This window comes from Gossypium hirsutum, chromosome D05 (genome assembly GCF_007990345.1).
Source record: "Gossypium hirsutum isolate 1008001.06 chromosome D05, Gossypium_hirsutum_v2.1, whole genome shotgun sequence".
NCBI classification, from domain to species: Eukaryota; Viridiplantae; Streptophyta; class Magnoliopsida; order Malvales; family Malvaceae; genus Gossypium; species Gossypium hirsutum.
The window spans coordinates 24562090-24584582 of record NC_053441.1 but is presented as its reverse complement, the minus strand read 5'-3'; the positions used below and the strand labels follow the sequence as shown (position 1 = coordinate 24584582).

Below are 22493 nucleotides of genomic sequence, written 5' to 3'. Positions count from 1 at the left end.
ATTTTATCAATTAATCATGTAATCGGTAAAATTTTCTTAACGAAATTTCTATACGATATTCCTATCATAATGTAGATCATAAAATAATATTAAAATAAATTTTTTACGGGCTCAAATTTGTGGTCCGAAACCACTGTTCGATTTCACTAAAAACGGGTTGTTACAGTAAATGTCACTATACCTATCCTATTTTTAATTTTGTTTCATTTAACCATTTGCCTCCTTCCTCTTATTCTTTTGTGTCCTCAAATATTGTTTTCATTCCTAAGAAAATTCAGGAAGCTTTGAGTCATCTTAGTTGGCGTGATGCGAGATTAGAGGAAATACATGCATTAGACGAGAATGATACTTGGAACCTAGTGGATTTCATTTTGTATGATTTTGGATAATGGATATTCGAGGTGGTCTATCGACGTCCACTCCGAATCCGCAAAATTCAAGTCGACAATTTGACATCTGAATTGTCATCCCTAGTGTGCACCAATTGATTTCGCCCATATCGCCATACAAAAAAAAAAAAAAATTAATTTTATATTTATTTGCACAAAAATTAATTTTTAAAATGTATATTAATTTTTATTTTTTAATTTAGATTTGTTGAAGTATGAATTGTTGTATGCACTCTATAGTATGGGATGATCTTATTGTTTAATTTGATAGAATAATATTTTTTGTTTATATGTTTTGAGTTTGTTAAATGATGGGTTTTTTATTTGTTTATTTTGAGTGTTTTTAACCATAGATAATGATTGTATTTGTGAAGCTTATTAAAATATTTTTTTATAAATGATGAGTATTTTATATATATTTTGGTATTGTAAAATTTACATATGTAATATTTAACTCAGGTACCAACATTTTTAAAATATTTCTTTAGCAAAGCTTTATTTTTTATGAGTATTTATATGATTTTTATTCAATCTCAATATATATTTGTAAATATTTTATATACATATATTTTTTAACTAGTACTAGGATTTATTAAATTCATAGTTTAGCATGCTTGAGCAAGAGTAGTATTAGGATGGTATGACCATCCAAAAATACGTAGAAGATTAATTCACGTTGTGCAACCGATCTTTTTGAGAAATAAATATTTATTCTCAGTTTAAATCCTTTTTCATGCATTTTTGAACCCCTGAGTTGTGGCCTATTGATCGATGTTTATCTACCCCTATGATAAGTCTGTGTTTAAATCATCGTTGTATAAAAAAAATCAAATGTTTTAAAAAAACAACAAAAAAATTCAAAACAATACATTGAAATAAAAAACTAGTATTGATACGTATCAATACTAAGAGAAAAATAATATGCCCACCAATACGATATTGACTTAAGACCCAAACAAATTTTTTTAAAAAATCCAAAATATGTTTTTAACAACTACTTGAGAAATGTTAAAAATTCAAAAATAATATTAATTCAAAGTACCCCTAAAAAATTAGGGTAAATTACACTAAATGCACTATATTGTTAGTAAGTTTATAAGTTGGTCACTCATTCAAAAGTACAAAAGATCATTGAAACATATTCAAAAATTTTCATTAGGTCAATGGGTGTTAAAATCACTTTATCATGGCTTTCTCTTATTAGCACAGCTTACACAATCAAGAGCTTTCATTCTCCTCCTTCTAATACAAATTCATTCTTTTTTTTTTATAAAACAACTTGAACAGTCATAATATATGCAAACTAAAATCCAAACAATTTTTCTCCAAATCTCCAACAAGACCATCAGGTTGACTTGAATCTAATATATGTTTTTTCTATTCTTTGATGGGTACTGATCCATCGTATTGATCGTCAAAATTATCGTTTAGAGTTACTAGCCAAACTTTAAAAAAAATTAATAACCTGTGACTTAAATAAAAAAACTTTTGAACAGTTCATTTCACATTAAAAAAACAACTTTCAAATAGTCTAACTTAAGTGACTTATGAAAACTTTTTAAGTCGAGTGGCTAAAACGTAAACTTATAAATAATTTGTCTCTTGGTAGTTTACCTAAAATATTAAAATATAAAAAATATTATGTTGAAAAAAGTTTAGAGACTAAAGTTAAAAATTTTACTAAATGAGAGTTAAATTTATTTATCTATTTATTTGATAACTAACTTTACATTTTAGAAATAAAAAAAATTAAATAGACATAATGATAAATTAATCCTCAACGTTTATATTTTTTTTGTTAATTTAACCTATTTTTTTGCTAAATTGTTTTAAATTCGAAAGAGTCTATTCTTTCTTATTAGGAAGCTGACTAAACATTAATTTTTACGAGTTGAAGTAACAACCTTATGGTAGTCCACATGCACTCTTGCTAAATAAAAATATTTATCTAATTTCATGTCAATAAATAATTAAAATTATAAAAAATAAAAATTTAATATAAAAAAATAAAAAGTTTAAAGTTTAGCATGAATCCACTGAATTGATATGTAAGTGTCATGATAAAAAAAATTTTAGCTTAGTATTAATTTGGATAACCTAATTTCCCCTCGCCATTGTGCTTTGTGTCGGTCTTTGTATTCCGTTCTTTCCCTCCTTTCCCTTAAATCAAATCCCTAACATTTTTTTCTTCACTTGACCTATCCCTCGGCCCCTCTGCTTCGGTTGAGATCCGGCATAAGCTTTGGTCTGGTTTTCAGCGGATTTTCGATTCGACGCCATGAAACTATCCTTCTCTCTCCCCTCCAAATCAAAACCCACCCAAAAGTGCCCATCCCCAAGCCCTCCACCGCCCAAGAGACCTAACCCCAAGATTGTCACAGATTCGACCCTTCCCAAAACCCTACCCCGTACCCCAATTCCGAACCCTCCTACGTAATCCCTCCAAGCAAACGAATGGCGCCCATACAAGAAGATGAAGATCTTGACCTCCCTCTCCAATCCGATGCCTCTCGTGATCTCCAATTCGAGCTTGATTCCCCTCTCACAATCCCAACCTGATTCCGCAATCTCTTACGGTCTCAATCTCCGCAATAACAGCTCCACAAGGGTGAGGCGGATAACAAGATGTAATCCTGGATCAGCAGCTTCCGTCGAGACGCTCCTTCTCCAGAGTTTAAAGAGGATTTGAAGAAGTTGCCCGAGGATCGAGGTTTGAGGAGTCGAGGATGTACCTGTGGAGGTTTGGTAAGGCTTTGCTTGCTGGTTACGGGTGGGTTGAAGGTAGGGGATTGGGAAAAACGCTAAGAAGATGTTAAAGTAAAGCAATACGAGCGGAGGACCGACAAAGGGGTAGGGTTAGTTCTAAGGAATTTAAGACGGAAGGTTTGAGATGCAAGAGAATATGCAAGAAGAGGAGGATGAGATGGTTTTTGTGGGAAAGACGTCAGAGTGATTGAAGGGAGAGGGATGGGTTCCAAGGTACAATAATGGAGAAGTTGGGCGATAGTTGGGTTGTTTTGAAGTTGAAGAATAGAGACGAAGAAGTTAAAGTCCGTATCTGAATAGCTGATTTGGGTTCAGGGAAGAAGAATGTTTGAGGAGATTGAAGGAGTTGAAGATTAGGGATGAAAAAATGTCGAACATAAGATGAAAAAAGTATAGTAAACGGAGTAGAAATACTGAAAAAATAAGTGAAACACAAGTTAATGTGGAGATAACTAGGACTAATGGTGACCGAGGGGTTTCTTGGCTTAAAAGTCACATTAGGGTTCGGATATTAGTAAAAGTTTAGCAGGGGGGAGGTTATATTTGAAGAAAGGGCAGGTGGTGGATGTTGTTGGACCATATATGTGTGACATAGCAATGGATGACAGCAAAGAGTTGATTCAAGGGGGTTGAGCAGGAACTGCTCGAGACTGCATTGCCGAGGCGTGGCGGTCCGGTTCTTGTTTGTATGGTAGGCATAAAGGTGTGTATGGAAATTTGGTAGAGAGGGATTTAGATCGAGAAATGGGTGTTGTAAGAGATGCTGATAGTCAGGAGTTGCTAGATGTGAAACTTGAACAGGTTGCTGAGTATATGGGGGATCCAAGCTATCTTGGTATTAATTATGGCATATGCCTTCTCAACACAGATAAAAGCAATAGGTATTTCCTGCTAAAGTGTGCCCTTCTGTCAATTTTTGTTCATCACCTATTGCCATGTCAAACCCTGTATTATCGAAGTTATGGTTCAAATATAACCATTCTTGCTGTATTTTTATTTGTACTTAGCTTATAAGCTTCTCCATTAGTGTTCAATTGGCAATTTAAAGTATTCCAATTTATAGATTAGAATTCCAATCAATCTGAAAATGAAGATATTTTTCTTCCCTCCTCTACCTGAACTCTACTTTGGAAATTGACTTATGAAAAAAAGTGAAAAAATTTTCTGGAATAGTTATATATTTTATTGCTTGGAATGATAATTGTGTAAAATTATTTTCATTATGCGGTTGCTTTGTGGAAATTTTGCATTGATATAAATTATGAAAGAAGCGATCCCTATGGTATATAGATCCTTCGTTGCTTGCTTTAGCTTTTATTGAAAGGGATGATCTGGATTAAATGACATAACTGGAATGAGCAAAAGCTTGAAAGTGTCCTTCTCTTTTATGTTTATGAATGTTTCTCTTGGTTTGTTTGTTTTTCTTCTCTGCTTCTTATCTATCAATCAAATTGATTCATGTTAGTTAGGCATGAGGTACTTAAAAGAGAACACGAAAAGTGAGAGAACAGGTAGGTATCTTGTTAGTGACAAGAAGAGGCTTCTACTGTTAGTTCCATTCTGTGAAAATAAAGCATTAAGGAAAAGGATTGTTTGTTTGTTTGATGTACTCATGAACTCTGTGCAAGTGCTTGTATGTTTGGTTCTAAAACTAATGCAACTATATATAGTATTTTCTGCTAGTTTTTTCAAACCATAAAGTGAATGGATTCTTACCCCCTTTATCAATTAAGAAACTGGTATCAGTTAATCATGTATATATTTTTAATCTTGAAAAGTAAATATAACTTCTTTACTCATATTATGTGGTTGATTTGAATATTATAATAAAGAACTTTGGAACTGGGGGTAATCTGCCTTATTTAGGAAAATATATTTTTCTTGCAAGAGGTAATTATTGAAAATACTATGTTGATAGTTCTGATAATGTTTTCTAATGTTCTATGATTATTTTTGGGGGGTAATCAAACAGTGAAATTCCTAAACCATGTTAGTGGCTATGTATTTCGAGTAGGCATCCACCATCCGGTTCACAGTAAAAGAAACCGAGTTTTGATTATACGAACAAATTTTGATTTCTTGAAGCAAAAAATCATATAATTGACAAAACAAAACATGCAATCCAGTTGTTTTAACGAGTCAAAAATCAAAAGCATCCTTTTAATTATTAGATAGACGTAGTGTAGCAGAATACATAAAATTTGCAGATACGAACTTCCAACATGGTGCGAATCATCCATCTAAAATACATGACAGCATCTAAAACTAAAGCTTCCCTTCCAACAAAACCATATCTGCAAATTGATTCAAACAGGTTTGTAGCTCAACTTCAATGAATTCAAATAGCAATTAAGTTCTTCCTATGTGATGTAAAAAGATAAGAGAGGCTCTCATTACATCTACAAACCAGATTCAACAGTACATACAAATTAATGTTAAATCCATTACAAAGCTAAGTAACATTATTACAAATACAACATATAATCCCTTATTTTATCTAGCAGATGCTACAAACAGGCATATATAGAAGACCCCATAATAACTTAATGGGATGGGATTGTTGTATGCAGTCCACAATTTCTCAGAACTATTACCTCCAAATCCAGGTAAGAGAGGGCTATAAACTATCACAATTCCAGAGAAACATACCTAAGCATATATGAAGTACAAGTTGAGCTCTTCAGCCATTTTAACACTGTCTGAGAAATGAAACTCCAACAGATTACCCCAAACGAGATGCAATCTGTTAGGAAATTTTAACTTTCTCTACCAAGAAAACCAAGAGTATTAGGATGCAAGGGGATACCAAATCCTCACTTCCAAAATTCTTCAGTCCACAAAAATAAATGCTCTCTACATTCATGACAAGTTATTATTAGTATCCAGAACAGATCAAAATAGTTTATCAACTAGCAATTTTTATCATACCAAATAAAAGATTCAACGACCCCTGGAGCCCCGAAAGACAAGGCAAGAATTATAATAGTTAAAATTAGTAACCAACAATATTCTTCAGTTTATATACTATGTAAACTTTCTGCACTAATAGTACACCTGTACATTTGTTTGAGCCACCTAAATTCACCAAAAAGCATACGACTTTGGTACAATTGTCTGTGTTTCATTTTTGTACAGAGGGAAGCAGATACCAGAACACCTTTGTGTCTACTGCAGCATACCAACGTCCCTGATGCAACAATCATAGTCTCCAAATTATACTTCTTTCCTTCATTCTGAGAATCCATGTAAAAGAATGGCACGCCAACCATCTTGTATTTAAATACAAGATTAAAGACCCAAATGCAGCAACATGAGTTGCAACAGCAAAAGTCACTTCTGGTATGATGGTATACTGCATAACTTCATAACCAGCTCAGCTTGTATAAGTCTAGCGCACGGCAAGAAAAGAAATCTGTTGCCACTCAAGACTTCTTTACAAATTTCTTAGCTTCCCTCGAGAAACTTTCACCATAATTCTGTCAGAGAATGTAAGAGGAGATTCTTCATCTGGAGACCCTCTGTGATCAGACCAACCCGTAAAAACACTCTTATCGTTTGAGCTGTCTCCATTGGATTCCATAGAGGAGTCAGGATCTTCAGGTATATCTCGATATAAATGTTTCAAAATGAACAGTGCGGTATCATAATCTCTCCAATAGTTTCTGTTAAACCAAAAGTATAAATGAGACTAAAACTATATACTTTTATTCTTCAAAACTGAGGCACCATCAAACACAAGGTTCAAACTATTAGACCATTACAAGTATTCTTACTGCATAAAATTAGAAAACATGAGGACATTTGAAATTGAGCACATTTCTTGCAGGGGCTTGTCTGGAGGCAGTAAGATCCCCAAATTTCGTTCTTTTACATTATTTGTTCATATACTAATAATGCTTTTCAGTTCTCATCTCTTATGAGAAAAAAAATCAGTTTGATGTTACTGTCAATAACATTCATTTACGATTCCAACCTCAAAACTAAAAGTGACACAGTATATTAGAACATGAGAAATAAAAAAAGATACTCTGGTCATTTGCGTTGAAAACTAATAGTACTACTATTGAGGTTCTCATCTCACAATGGTCAATTTTCATGTTTGCCATGGTCTTACATTCAAGTTTAGCCTCTCCAATTATCTTATGGTTTATAGTTGGATGCTTAACATATGAGCTAAGACGCTACAAGACTCTCCACGATTAATGATCAAGTCCATAAGTCGTTTGATGGCCCTTATTTGTTTGTCCACATGGCATGCAGGCCAAAGAAAATATCAATAGTTCAGGATTTCCTATGATAACTGCAAAGGAGGACGACTGAACTTGTCACAAGCACACTATGTCCAGGTCCAGAAATGTGACAATATGCCATAGGAAATACATAGCATACCCATTAGTTTGCCCAAATACGAATCCAAACCTGTACAGGCACCTACATGCATATTATACAACAATTCAGAATCTTACGTATGTGCTCCAATGGCTTGTAGATATGGATGTTCAAATGTTTTATCCTGTAAAATGAAAAGACCCGAGTTAGGAGAAATCAGCAATATGAACCAGCAGTCATGATAAAGAGCACACACTAAACACCCTCAGGTGAAAAACCAACCAATCAAACTCACCCCACCTTTTCTTTAGTCACAAAGCTCCTTGAGTTCTGATCTTAAGTTTTAATTTGGCATTATCCCACTTTAACATTTGTTACAGAAGATACTTCAATATGGTATTTTGATACTTCCTCATCCAACTCAAATTACTATTATGGCTAAACCATTAGAATTACGATCACAAGTAGCTAGAAGCCGGGAATGACCGTTACTAATGGCATTAAAGTGCCTCATTCTCCAATTACATACTGTCCTATTTGGGTTAGAGCCATAGGTCTATAAGGACTCTCGTGATCAGTGCTACTAGATCCAACGGTACAAAGTACAAATGAAAGACAGAAAGAAACAAAAATTAAACTGAAGAATCCAGGCTGGAAAGTGTGGCAAGAAAAAGTTCACATGCAGTCTCATTTTCACATGTACACACCAATGCACAAATGCTCACACCCAAAAAGAAGGGCGGGGGGGGGGGGGGGGAAGGAACTCAAATAGCATCACTGTATAATTACATACTTGAAGCATGTGATCTATTCGCCTTCTTCACTCCCAGTTAACCTCTCAATCATTTGAGAACCATATGACCTCTCTTCTTTCTCTTCCATGTTCTTTGGTCCTGTTGTGATTAAAAACAAATAAATGAAAGAAAGAAGGTTGAATAAAAATACAGGGGCAATGCAGATTAGGTCAAAATCAATTTTGTTGGAGGTACAAAGGTAATATGAACTTATTCATGCTACTTTCTTTACATAAAAAGGAAATTAAAACAAAAAAGTGTTGCAAAAAGCTTTGGAGAAACTACTGATTTACCTTCTAGGTCGTCAGTGTTTCTTGATTGGCAAACTGTGAGCACTTTAGCCTGTTCAAGAAGCATATAGTTTAGAAGTTTATAAGACCAGGAACTAAACAAATACAAGTTAGTAATGTGAACCCCAAAATATGATTCAATGAGACTCCAAGTTTGGCAGATACATAGCATTAAAAAACCACTAATGCAAAAAGTCAAAATTATCATAAAATGGATTTGATCATCATTCCTACACACACATACTTTTAAAGTTTCAGGATTAACCAAGGAATTGGCACTTGGACTGAGAAACTTTTGAGAAGTTTTCATTTTTCATAGAAATCAAAGCAATAGAACCAAACAAAATGAGATACTGGAAAGTGTAATAACCCACCCTTATAAAGCTGAGACGATCCATTACTCCTTGAGAACGAGCAGCTAAATCTTCAGTGAATTCCTAAACATATCACACAAGCATAACAAAATTGAGAAGGGATAAAATTACAGTAACGGTACACAGTGATAGGTTAAAGATGCACCAAGGGGGCCAACTATGAGAAAGTGGGAAACATTATCTGATGTCATGCATGTATCAAAGGGCTTACTTGAAATCCAATATGCAACCTTCTTCCACCTTTGTGATAAGGGATAATGACAGGACGTTTTGTGATGTGTTCTTTGCAAACAAGTGGTTCTATTCTGCATAAAGATACAAAACACTGTCAAGTTTAGGACAGAATAAAATAACAAATTAAAGAGGAGAAAAATGGACCATTTTCTGAATCAAATAGGTATGGAAAGGGAAGGATGCCACCAAGTTGAGGACACACAAAATACATAAAACATAGACACACACAATGTATATGCATGTGTGTACTTATATCAAGTTATCAACAAATCAAACTCATAAAGCTAGAATGGGCCATTCCTCACCCACACACCCACCCTCCTTAAGGGTTAAAAGGATAAATATTGTCTACTCCCAAGCATGGCAATCCTACCAGTTTTGTTAGGCTAATAAAAAAGGCTCATGCCAAGTCTTGAATCAACCATTTCACTTAAGGAGTTTGACATTCTCGGTTCCAATAAGAATAAAAATGCATAACAGGCTAGCACCAACCTATATGCTACAGGATCATATGGGTGGAAGATGTTGAGCATTTGACGACAAGCTGGCATCTCTTCAGAAATGTTTTCCTCATCCCAATAATCTTGGCCTTTGCCTGCAATACAAAGAGAGACATTAGCAGTTCAAGCAAAGTACCAAAAAAGCATATAAACAACGACCGTTGAGAAATGAAAGAATATCTGGGAAATAAGGCGAGAAACATAATGTTGGGACCTGAAGGTTTTACTTGAACTGGAGATAAGAAAGATAGAAATCTACTAGCTAATCACATCTCAACAGCAGAGAACTAAAACAGTGGCACACTGGGAAACCATAGTATTTGATCATAAAATTTAAAAGAAATAATATGGCAGAGTCATTAGAAGAATAAAGTGAAGTAAGCAACAATAAAATAAAATGTGAGATCATTTATAAAAAGAACCAGGCATAGCTTGAAGTTAATGGCAACAATCAAAATAAAGTTAAACCATTGTCATAACTTTCTGAGACTCCATAACATATACAAAAACTATAATTTTCACCAGCCAATGGAATCCATCCATATTAAAATAAAAAATATAAAAAAAAAAACTGTTCCAAGTAAGGGGAAATCAGAAATATGCTGAAAGAACTTCTATGTGATGTGCCAATATAAAAGCACAAGAACATCTAAGATTGAGAATTACCAAGTCCAATACGGATATTGCGAAGGGCAAGGAACACTCCCAGAGGTGATCCACAGCAAAGAATGTGTCAACCTGATATCATAAATTGTTAAATGTAGTTCATATAAGACTGTTAACGTATCTACATTTTTCTATTTCTATGGACCGCATGTGTTTGTATGTTTGTTGTGTGTCTACAGATAATGCTAAAATACCACAAAAATGTAGTCTATCTTAAAAAGAAGGTACTCTACCACAATACAACAAGAAGACTCATTAATGAAAGAAAAACAGTTACTACTATTTTCACCATACCTTGAATTCAAGCTTTGTGTATCTGATATAAGGTGTATATCTCTGTGCTGCATCATCCAACGTAACTACCAGCTTTTGATCGAACTTCTGCAGCGAAGGTGGCTTTCGCACAAGCATCTCCTTATTTTCTGTTATGTAAGAGATTGATACTTGCATAAGAATTTCTTCCATAGGAATGAACAAACTAGTAATGACAAGCATACAGACTCCTTTCTACTTGCAAAGAAAAAAAAATAGACATTTCCTTTAAGCAACATACCAGTGGTATCCTCACTTTTATGTGATTGCAGTTCTGCAATTTTTGCCTCTAGGGAATTAACCTGAAGCACGAAACTTTCATTTAACACATTGGAATCCAGAAAAGCATTTTGATTGCTTATATAACATGCATATCAAAATTCCTACCTCTTCCCTAAGCATTTTGATTTCTTTATCCTTATCTCTGGCTTCTTCACTCTCTTCCTCCGTCACTTTCTCTGAAAGACCAGCAACATCTGTAGCTTTACCTAATCCACCCTCATCCAGCAAAAGGGTTCCACTAAAATCATTAAGTAATCGATGCACATCCTCCTCACAGCTTTTCTGAATAGAGTCCTCAGCAGACACATCAATTTCAGAATTTACTAAGGATTCATCTTCCACATTCCCTTCAATCACCAAAGCAGTTGGTTGTGAAACCAACATGTCTTCACCAACACAATCTACTGCATCCTTCATCCTCACATTGATGTTGTTTTCCTCTAGATTATCCAAAGAACTGGGATTAGAAGATTGGTTATTCGTATCAACGGGACATCCAACATCCTTTGAGTGTTTCTCATACACCCACTCCATTGGAAATGGGGAGGAGAGATTCTCTTGATGGCAGAGGATGTCATAGGAGAGGACGCTTCCCAAAGAATGCCCATATATGGAAACCTAAACAGAATTCATATAATTACAAATAATTAAATGCAAACATGATCACAATAGTAACATAACTAAATAAAAGACAGACAACTAACATACCTTTCCGTCATAACCAGGATTCCGTTTAAGAAACTTTAAATACAGCCTATTTAACTGGTTCGAAACCTGCATGAAAAAATGTCAAATACATTTGGTTTCAAATTTTAAAATTTTCACAGACTGTAAGAACCGTATTTTATGGAAGGATTCAAACAGAAAATGAACCAATAGAAATCATAAGAAATGTGAGGCACCTTAAAACTTGCTCTAGAAGTAGATCCTATAATTGATCTTTATTGACGGTCAACTTCACCAACTGCCTATATTTCTCCTCCATGATATTAAACCAAATAATTTCCTAAAATTATAACGTAGATCTTACATCTGATAGCACTAAAGTTCCCCCATGTCTCCTCAGAGATCATTGATAATATGCTAAAAGAGGAAATTTTACAATATATTTCCTTCTTTTGGAGCCAAGATGATAAACCAACAATCCTACACTTTTGCTTGTCCAAGAAGCCTTGAAAGTTACTTGAAATATTTCTCAAACTTAACCACTAAATAAGTTGAATATATCTAAGCTATACATATCACAATGAACATAATCACCTACATAAATCACTAGAAGATGATTCATTCATAAAATACAGTTCGAGATATGATAGAGAACTTAGCAGGAAGTAAGAGCATTCAGTAACCTTGAATAGAACCATACAGCCTAATCCAAGGTGGTTCACATGTCTGAATCACCTAACTACCATTTATATTTTCTATTTCCAGTACCCTTTACTGGAAACTTGCCAGCAGTGTATATTAGGCAATTGTGTTTTTAGCTCCCACATGAAAACTGTACAAATTTGCACAAAAGTGTTCCGATATTTAAACAAAATTATATTTTCAAGATACTAACCAAGATAGCAATTAGTTCTTAACAAAATTAGACTCATCTTATCTGGATATTAAAAGGCTAAAAAGATCTATAAAGTAAGTGTTTAGGGTGAAAAATGTTATAGATCCATATTCTTTTTTCTTTTCGAAAAAATTCTACAACAGTAGCTCAAACTTTTTTCCTATAACTCTTTAGATCAAAGTACATCCCCCAGTTCCAAGGACCATTTTTATGTGAAACTGAAAGTTAAATTCCTTATTACCAGCTCCAGTGCAAGATATTGAAGATGCAGTATAGATATCTTAGAGAAAAGCCCTTAAAGCAGTGCAAGAGCCAATTCCCCAGTGAGACTGATTGCTATTATACCCAACGTCTAAAATGCTTCAGTTTATCAATTGATCAAGCCCAAGAAATAATCTAGCAATGAATTGAATCTCAAATTCTAGAAATTGTTTGACAAATTCTTCTGCAATTCCTCCATTTAGATCTATGGTAATAATTCTAGGAACAGAAACTAATAGAAGCATTTTAGAATAATCATGAAGACTGTAAATATTAATATAGTAGCAAAGAGAATACCGAGTTGATAATGCTCTGACAGTATATGGGACTCATGTAGTATAATACATCATGAACAGTAGCACTTAGCATAACACGCAAGCCCCGCACACCATCTAGTGTGATTTTCTCAACTGCAGCTTCACCACTGAGCTTCAAGCCTTTTCTCCACTGAAAAATGAATGTGAGGTACCATGAAAAGATAACATCAGAAAATAGAAAAAAAGAAATGAAAATTGCATTGAAGCATAAAAGACAAGAAAATGATTAAGAAGAGAATAAAAACAAGCAAAACAAGCTCATAACAAATACCAAAAAAGAGTTTACAACACATATACATTCTGACAACCACGTATATCCAATGGAGTCCTGCGGTAGTCCCTAATTACAGCAGAAAATACCATCCATTCATGTCTAAATATTATAGTAATCAAATTACACAGAACTTCCACTACTTTTTCCAAGAAGAACTCCCTTCCACATGACCTTTCATGACATCCATTGCTTTGATCTAACCTATGTTTGAAACTATCAGGCTCCCAATCAGTTCCAGCAGACAATCATTTCATCTTATGGCAGAAAAAAAATGTGAGTGAGCCAAAAAAAAAAGCATCAATCAGGGGTTAATGCTTGTACATAATACAAAGCCAATATGGTCCAGCAAGTTCCTAGTGGTGCAGTTAAGGGTAGTGTTAGTACAGAATACATCCTAAACGAATTATTCTAATAGAAAGGCCCTATATCTTCGCATTTCAATCATCGTTTCTTTAGTATAATGCATTGCGCAGATAAAATTAATTAGTTCTTCAAAATTTCAAAGAATAACAAACTCACCCATTATGCCAACCTACTTTTTTTTATACTAGTTTTGTTGATGTCCTTGCATTCAACCAAGCAAAGTTCAAAACTCAAACCAACAAAATCTTTCATGCTCATAACAAAACAATGAACTGTAATAACAATTTGCTTCCCAAAACGTAAACATGGGTCTATAAATGTATACGATCTTAAAACCACACAGTCCATCATGAATTCATTTTTCAGATTCATCTTCTAATATTTCTTCATTTTAGCTTCATTAATCTTCTCATTTATATCACTTGAAGTCCTTTAGGGCTTGCTAAATTTATCTGTGATAAAACAGATTTTAAAGCAGTTAGGTTCTCAAAAAACCAATTATTGCAGAAAGCAGGCAGGTTCTTAGAAATAACCCAATACTTGATCCCACTAAAATATTAATATTGAGCAATAATGTGTGGTGATTCTTAAATATGAACCCAGAAGATGCCAACACAAGACTTTGCCACACAAGGGCCTATATAATGTGCATAAAAGAAACACCGTAATGCTAGAGTTCATGGAAACGGCCTGTCACATTGTGACAGACAACCAACTTATTTGGATAAAGCAATCTCATCCACCGAAAATAACACAGTGAGCAAAGAGTATTATCATGACAGAGAATGATAATAAGGACACAGTAACAATGATATAAAATCATTCATGTTCAGAACAATTTTTGTACTTAATAAAAGTTTCTACTTAATAAAAAGAAACAAACAAGGAAAGGAAGTATAAGATCATTATAGAGGAACAATTTATTACCTGACAGGGAATGAAAAGGACTCTTTGTGTGCGCCTTTGATGTGAAGTCAGGTGTTTCTCAGCAAGGGTTGCTGTGATGTGCCGAAAGTTGCCAACATCATCAACCAAATTAGATTTCTCCAACCTTTGACCAATACCGTGGACCATAAAGACCAAGTGTCGAACAGGAACCTAGATGAAATATATACAATCTTGTTGTAAAAATCATTAAGCAGATAGAAAGGCTCTGATATTTACAAATATGTACAATATTTGTACCAAAAAAAGATTAGAGGAAGAAAAGGAATGAAGTTAACAAGCAGCACAGTTAGAAGTTTAGGATTCAATTAAAAGCAAATGTGAAATCAGACACATACAACAAGTCTACATTATTTTCCATGTAAAAGATCCATCTTGTGAAAGGTTTGTCAACACAAACTTCAGCATATAATCAAAAGAAAGCATCCCTTTATCTTCCGGGCAATTGCTAATCAAGTCACCCAAACCCATCATAGTATTGAAAAGTGTGCATTATATTAACAATTGGAATGTCATGTAGTTGGATCATACCCACACTACAACAATTCTATTTACGCCAATGATAAAATGCTGCATGAAAACTTGTTTATCCATGGTAGTTCTTAGCCCAAGTTAATTCTCAAGCACTGAATATTTTAGTATAGTACAGTAACAATAAATCCATCTGATCAAAAGCAGGAAACACACAACAATTTATTTCAATGAATAAGTCAAAACCAAGATGCAGTCAACCCAAGCAAATACTTCCAATTGCTGCTTTAAAATATAGGCTGTTATTATAGAACATTTGACTAGCTACATAGTTTCCTGGTTTGTTGCCATTAGGGTTACTATGCAATTTGGCCTCCAAAATACTCATTTTAATGATTTAGTACCCAAAGAAAAATATCACAATTATGTACCTAGCTTTATATCCATCAATCGAGTTAGCCCATTACTTAGCAACGTGATGACATGTCCCTTTTTGTCCAATAAAAATTCAAAATCAGGAAACTTTTAAGGGTCAACAATGCCATGTTTATATTTTTAGGGGAAAAAATATTTTCAAAATTTATTTCAACATATTTTAATTAAAAAATTAAATTAAAAATGTTTTTTAGTTAAAAAAATTTGAACATTTTTTAAAATGAAACTATTTGCCTTTCTAAATTTTAATTGAATTCTTCAAAAAAAATCTAAACCGGGGCAAGAGAGGGAAAGGGGGCAATCGGCCTCATATCTAACCATCTTGAGGCAGGTACCTCTCTCTCCCTGGTTCCCCCACCCCCACTGTTTTTGAACCTCAACAGCCTCAATCACGGCAGCTGAGGTCCAGTCAGCTGGCCCTCTCGCAACCCTAAGCCCCTTGTTCTTTCTTCCTTTCCCTTCTTCCTCCCCAACCCTAATCTTTATTTTTTTTTTCAATCTCTATTATATTTTCAAAATAAGAAAAATTCTTAGCATGGTATGGACCTAACATGAGGCAACTTAGTAGCCGACTAAGCTACATCAGCATTTTTTGTATCATTGGTAAATTGGGGTAACATGCAGGTAGAATACAAGCTCAAGTACCTGATTGTGAATATTTTTTTTTGGTTTTCTTTAGGTACAAATCGTTAAAAGGTGTATAGGTCATGGGTCAATGTCAATAATAACCCTATCTATTATCATAATTATAAATAGTTTTTTTGAGAAATACCATGTAATTTCTTTTATCTATAATATTTAAAACGCATGGACATATGCAACAAACAAAGGCTTTAAAGCATACCTCAGAACAGTAATCATCCATTTCTTCCTCCCTTCTTTGACGCAATTCATCCTACAAAAGCCAAGCATATGGTTAAAAAGCCAATACTCTGATAGAAAAAGAAAATAAAGATCCAACGTCAGTCCATCGCACATATAATTGGCATATCAGCATATTTACCATTAAAACAAAGATTTTTTCTTGCTGTTAAAGCATAAGAGAGGGGAAAGCACGGAAACCTGGGTGGGTTTGGGGGAGTGAGATGCAGAGTAACCACGTCTTAACTTGATTGCACTTCCACCGAAACTAATGACACTTGAAAAACCAGAAGCGTCAACATTGAGCCAAGCCTCCCAAGTATCATCTTCTCCAGTAAAAAGTGCATGCAGTCCCTGCATTAAGTGTTGCATCTCATGTCCTTAGGCATGACATATTATGATTTGAGTGAATAGTTTGTTCTTCCAGAAAATTATAAACATACTGGGGTAGAGCCCTGCAAATCAACTCTAGCTGCAAAAAGTCCTGACGGTTGAAATGTTCTCCGGTGCCAAACCTGTGAAAAGGTCTAACTTCAGCGGGAATTATGATTATATTTATTAAAAAAAAAAAGGAATAGCTTATATATGCCTAAGTTCAATAAGATGAAAAGAAAGAGATCAAGAATGAACAAGTTAAAAAACAAGAAAATGAAGATGGAAATAATTGGAAAGCCATCATATTGCCCTCAAATTCTATGGGTTCAACAAGCAACAATATCACTGGCATTCTTGCAAAAAATTTAGGAGCTTCACTGGGATAGACAATGCAAACTCGGTAAATCAAAATTTATTGGAAGAAACCGGATCTTAGGACATCAATATGTTGCAAACCTTGTTACTATATGCAATCTCCAATTGTTCAGCTACATCTTCACGAAGTGGAAGCCAATCCACTCCCCCTTTACGAGCAAACCAGTGACCTCTTAAAACACGCCTATTTTCTCCATTCCAGTAAACAGGGAAGCAGTGTCTCTTAACTAAATCTACCTGCATTATTTAAACCATCTCAGTTATAAAAATCAATACTTGATTTGAGCAAATAAAACTTAGTGCTTGACAGTTACAAGAAAATTATTTTTAAAATTCTCAACTATAGGAATATGTCATTTTAGCACGCAAAGAAAAGAATTAATGTGACAATGTAACTTAAAAAGCATATCATACAGAATCAAAAATAACATAAAAAGCATACCAGACAGATCCAAAGGTAACTTAAAAAGTATACCATACAGATGCAACCAACATTCCAAGACTCCAAAATATGGTGCAACATTCATGTGAAAACAAATAGAAACTTATCAAAGAATGCAATCAGCTAATACATATCAAAGCCATAGATTGTCTGCACCAGGCAACAAAATGGCTTTCAGATAAACACTACCTGAATTCACAACTGCAGGCTACTGCCCCACCTATATCCAGTTATGTAACAGGGAAAAAATCTCCCATCTTGCTACATAAAAGATTTGCACTGAAGGATCACACATCTTTTGCTTCAACTTAAAGTATCAAACGCAAAAACCTGAATAGAACGGAAACTTGAATAGGAATGGGATACCTCATACAGCCCTCCCTTTACAGGGACACCAACCCTCTCTTCTTCAAACCCATATAGTTGGGCTGATTGCAAACCCTTGGAAGAAGATGAATCTTCTCCCAAGTCCAACTTCTTGCCAGAACTACTTCGTCCTCTTGGACCTTCACAGCATTCAGCATATTCTTTCCACCAACTAGATAGTAGCTCTTCTTCTCTCTGTAAACATATATTCAACAAACTACAGGGTCATGGCCAAAAATAAAACAAACTACTAGGTGTTAAATATATATATATACCACCTAATAACTTAAGCATAAAGGTCTCATTCACCAAAAATATGATAAGAAATGAATGATGAGACACCAACAAATTTTGAGAGACACACTACTTGATCAGGGTAAAAAAGGTAGGATATGATAGGAGAAACCAACAAAGAGTTGTTTTTTTTTTTTTTTCGCTTGGTCTAAGATCAAAAGCAGGATTGGGCAGAACCATGCTGTCTTTCTTTATCATACAGCTAGGATTAGTTTTTGAAATAGAAGATTGGAGAAAAGAAATGCAGAGATAATCGATTGTTATATTTCTAGGGTTGCCTTTCCAGTTCTTCACCCTACCAGATTATTTTAATCCCTTCCCCCTGTGATTGCCCAAGCTAGCTGATGGGACACTTCTAGAATATAAAAAATTATTCAATCATCTTCTCTAATTAATTCAAATCAGACACAATAAGAAAGTATTTTTTGATTCCTTATTCAACCTAACAAAGGTACTCTAGTATTTAAATTGATACTTGCATAGAGCCCAATAAAATTCCAAAATGATTCAATAGTCAGAAGAAAGTCCAGCTACAAAGAATAATAAGGGACAGTCACTTTATCATGCAACATAAATATAAGTTCAAAAGAAAAAGGAGGACCTGCAAGAAAGATGCCTCTATAGCAAGAGAATCCCTCATCCCAAAACGAAAATAGTCACTCTTCCCCACTATCTCAGTTCGAGGAATAGAGGCAGCTAGCTCTGTAGAGAACAAAAGAGAAAAAAGAAGTCATCAAAATAATTTGAATCACTCATTCGCACAAGAAAGGCCTTTCATATGCAGGGGGATTGCTATTGCTATGTCAACTTCAAAATTCTACACAAGGATACAATTCAAAGGAACCAGAAGATTAGATAGTTTAATATGGTGAAAGACTTGTAAGTAAAAAATAATATTTGATACTATGTATTTAAATAAATGATGCACATGTGCAACATCATTCCAGAAAATGAATCTTATCTTTATTAAAATTTGGCAAATAATACAAAGCATGGCAGCTGAAGCACAGAAAAATAAGTGTTATAACCTGAAAAATGAATCCCTACTTAAGAGGGTAATCAAGAGAAAATATTCTTTCATGGAAAATCCAGACAGCAACATTGGACCTGGAACTGTGACTACTAATGACCAGCAGCCCACCACAACCTCTCGACTCCTTTCCTGTGCCCAAATTAATACATAGATCCATCACATTTGTTCCACCTAATTTGTTTTCTTGTCTATTATTCACTTACAAAAATAGTAGAGGAAGTGGTCTGTGCATATTTCAGTATTTCACAGGCATCCTTTGGGCCATGCAAATCTTCAGCATTATTCACCACTCCCCACAATGATTGTAAACAGCTATACCATTCACTTTAGTGCGTTATTGCATCATCAATAGAACCCTGAAGCACTGCTCCATCTAACCATGACCTTAATGATCCATGACAGAACTGCAAAACTCTTTATCCCTCCAGAAATAGCAGGGAAAATTCAATTCTCTTCCAAGAGATTAAACTAAACAAAGAGAAGTTAGACTTAATATTATTTTTTGGCCAACAGTGTTCAGAAGCGTTGCCATTTCCAAAGACTTATGCAACGCCCTTGCCTAGTTCTCTCTGGTCTGCAAGTTTGAATCATACTTGGAAGTGCATGCTATTAGTTTTTCATTGAGGAGGGAAAAAAAAAAGCAGAGATGGGTAAGAAGTTAAAACTTCAATTTCTGAACCAACTATCCCTTCCAACTAAGCCCATTATCATCCTCGTCCAAAAGTTGATTAATCTAAATAGTCTATCACAAAGAAAAAGGAAAAACAATGGACCAACAGAATGCATATTAAATTGAGCAAAAAGCTAACAATAGGACAAACTGCTCCATGAACACAAGAAAATCTCTTCAATGTTTCCAGTGCATTAGAATGTGTTGCTAACAAACTGCCCCATAAACACAACCAAAAGAGAACAGAAACTAAGAATAGCAAACTAAAACTAGACTTTGAAATCCAGCAGAAACTAACCATTTTCAGCTAAAGGAACCTTGCAAAAGTACCAGCGGACGTCACCCCCATCTGAAGGACTCCTTGTCTGTGCAAGATACTTCCGACGGCCCTTACAATGCTCTATCACATCCTCCAATCTTGCAATGTTAGATGGTGTATTCTTCAACAAATCGGGCGATGTTTCCTCCACCGTACTTGCTCCCACAACTGTGGGATTTGCTACCGATTCAGCCATTTAAATCAAAGCTTTAATCAGACTACCTGCACTGTATCAAATCAAGTACATGTTCTCTTTAATTTGTCTTTCCTCAACATAAAAAGAGGCAAACAGATAGGAACTGGAATTATGCTTTCAAGCTTTTTTCTTCCTAACAGAAGGATATTCTACAATTTGAACAGACATGCAAAGAAGCGAAAATCCAAGAAAGAACATCAAATTTAACTAAAAAAGTTTTGAATTTCAAAAAGTAAAAAGCAGAGTGTTCTCCAATTCTAAACAAACCCAAATCTAAAGGATGCAAAATCATAAAATTTAACATTCTTAAATTCAAACGCAGGTCCAAACCAACGTTGCACAAATAAAGAAGGAAACAATACCCTTTTGAATACTGAATTGCTAAAGAATTTGTTAATATTTTACTGATATCAGATCATCCATCTTGCACTCTCGAGAAAAGTGGAGACTTTTCGTGTAAATGGCGTTTGATTTACTTTTTTCAACTTCCGTAGCAGCATAAGCTATCAGAACCTCTGTTTCTTTCGCTTTGCCAGCCAAAAAAAGAAGATTGAAAATAGGAAAAGAAAAGAACAAAAGTAACCGCCCTAATTCTATTTTATTGATAAAGAGTAGTATTAGAAATGGTATATTCGAAAATGAAGAAAGTTGGAGGATTGAATTGAATGGCAGTTAGAGTTAGGTTAATTGAATGTCTGGTAGTGAAGCACCATGAAACTTGACCATCAAGAGAACGCCAAAAAATAAATGGCGGTTGCTTCTGTGCTGGGCTCGTAAGGTCAAAGAGTCCAACAACTCTTCCTGAGTGATTGGTTGTTTGTTTTTACTTTCATTTTTTAAATTAAATCAAATAAATATGAACCAAATTGGTAAAAAGACCTTTCCAGTCCCTCTTAAATTCAAATTTGAGCAGGTTAGTCACTTTCAAAAAATTTGAGCAATTTAAAATAATTAATCATGGCACTAATGTATTTCATCAATTGTGCATAAATTTGATTGGTATAATAACAAAATTAACCTTTTATGTTTACATATTTTATTAATTTTGTCTTGATTCTAAAATTTCAACAAACTTAACCTCAACATTTTCATATTTACAATAATATTACAGGCTAAATTTGTTAAATTATGACCAAATTGATAAAATGTGTAAATTACAAGAGCTAAATTTATTATTAAATCAATTAAAATTATATAAATTTGACGATAAAATTAATGCTGAGATTAATTGTATTTATTTACTCACTTTTAAAATTGACAATGATTGAATAACTCTGATTTTTTTAAAATAACCAATTGCTCAATATCAAAATTTAAAAGGACTAGAAAGGTTTTTTTACCAATAACTTTTTATTAGATTATGTGAACCCCTCGCACAGTGTGGACCAAACAAAATATATTTTTTTAAATTTATTCAATAATTATTATAAGTGGAATGGTAAAGAATTTATTTAAAACTTACATAAAATTGTAACAAGATAAAAAATATCATCATAATAATATTATTTATCTTTTAAAATAAATGATGTATTAATTTTTTCAATTGACTTGATATTCGGGACATCAACTTGTTGAATTTTAATGAATAAAATTTACTAGCCCCTTTAATAAATAGTTTAATTGAGTTGGTGTCACTTTCTATCGAATCTCAATTCAATTGTTAAATTATTAAAAGTTCTTAATTTTAACAAATCAATATATATTATTTTAGCAATATTTTTGTCATTTTCATATAAAATGCAGGAAAATATATACATGTGTATATATTAAGATTTGAAATCAATACTTATAAGAATTATTTCTCAACTTAATCATTTCAATTAAATTCACATTTAACTTTAACATTAATTTTCAATAATAAATTTGTTATGTAATTGTTTTCACCTACACCATTGCTAATTCATCATCTAGTATATATATTATTTATTTTATTATAAAATAATAAAAAAATATAATTTTTTAAATTATATTTAATTACTATAAAATTAAACTATTTTTT

General features: G+C 33.8%; 2 pseudogenes; one reads left to right on the top strand and one right to left on the bottom strand.

Annotated features, from left to right (window-relative positions):
• Nucleotides 1–3376: 3376 nt before the first annotated feature.
• LOC121217124 (protein MOS2-like) lies at nt 3377–4217 on the top strand (annotated as a pseudogene).
• Nucleotides 4218–6391: 2174 nt separating this feature from the next.
• LOC107914019 (phospholipase SGR2-like) lies at nt 6392–21280 on the bottom strand (annotated as a pseudogene).
• Nucleotides 21281–22493: the final 1213 nt, after the last annotated feature.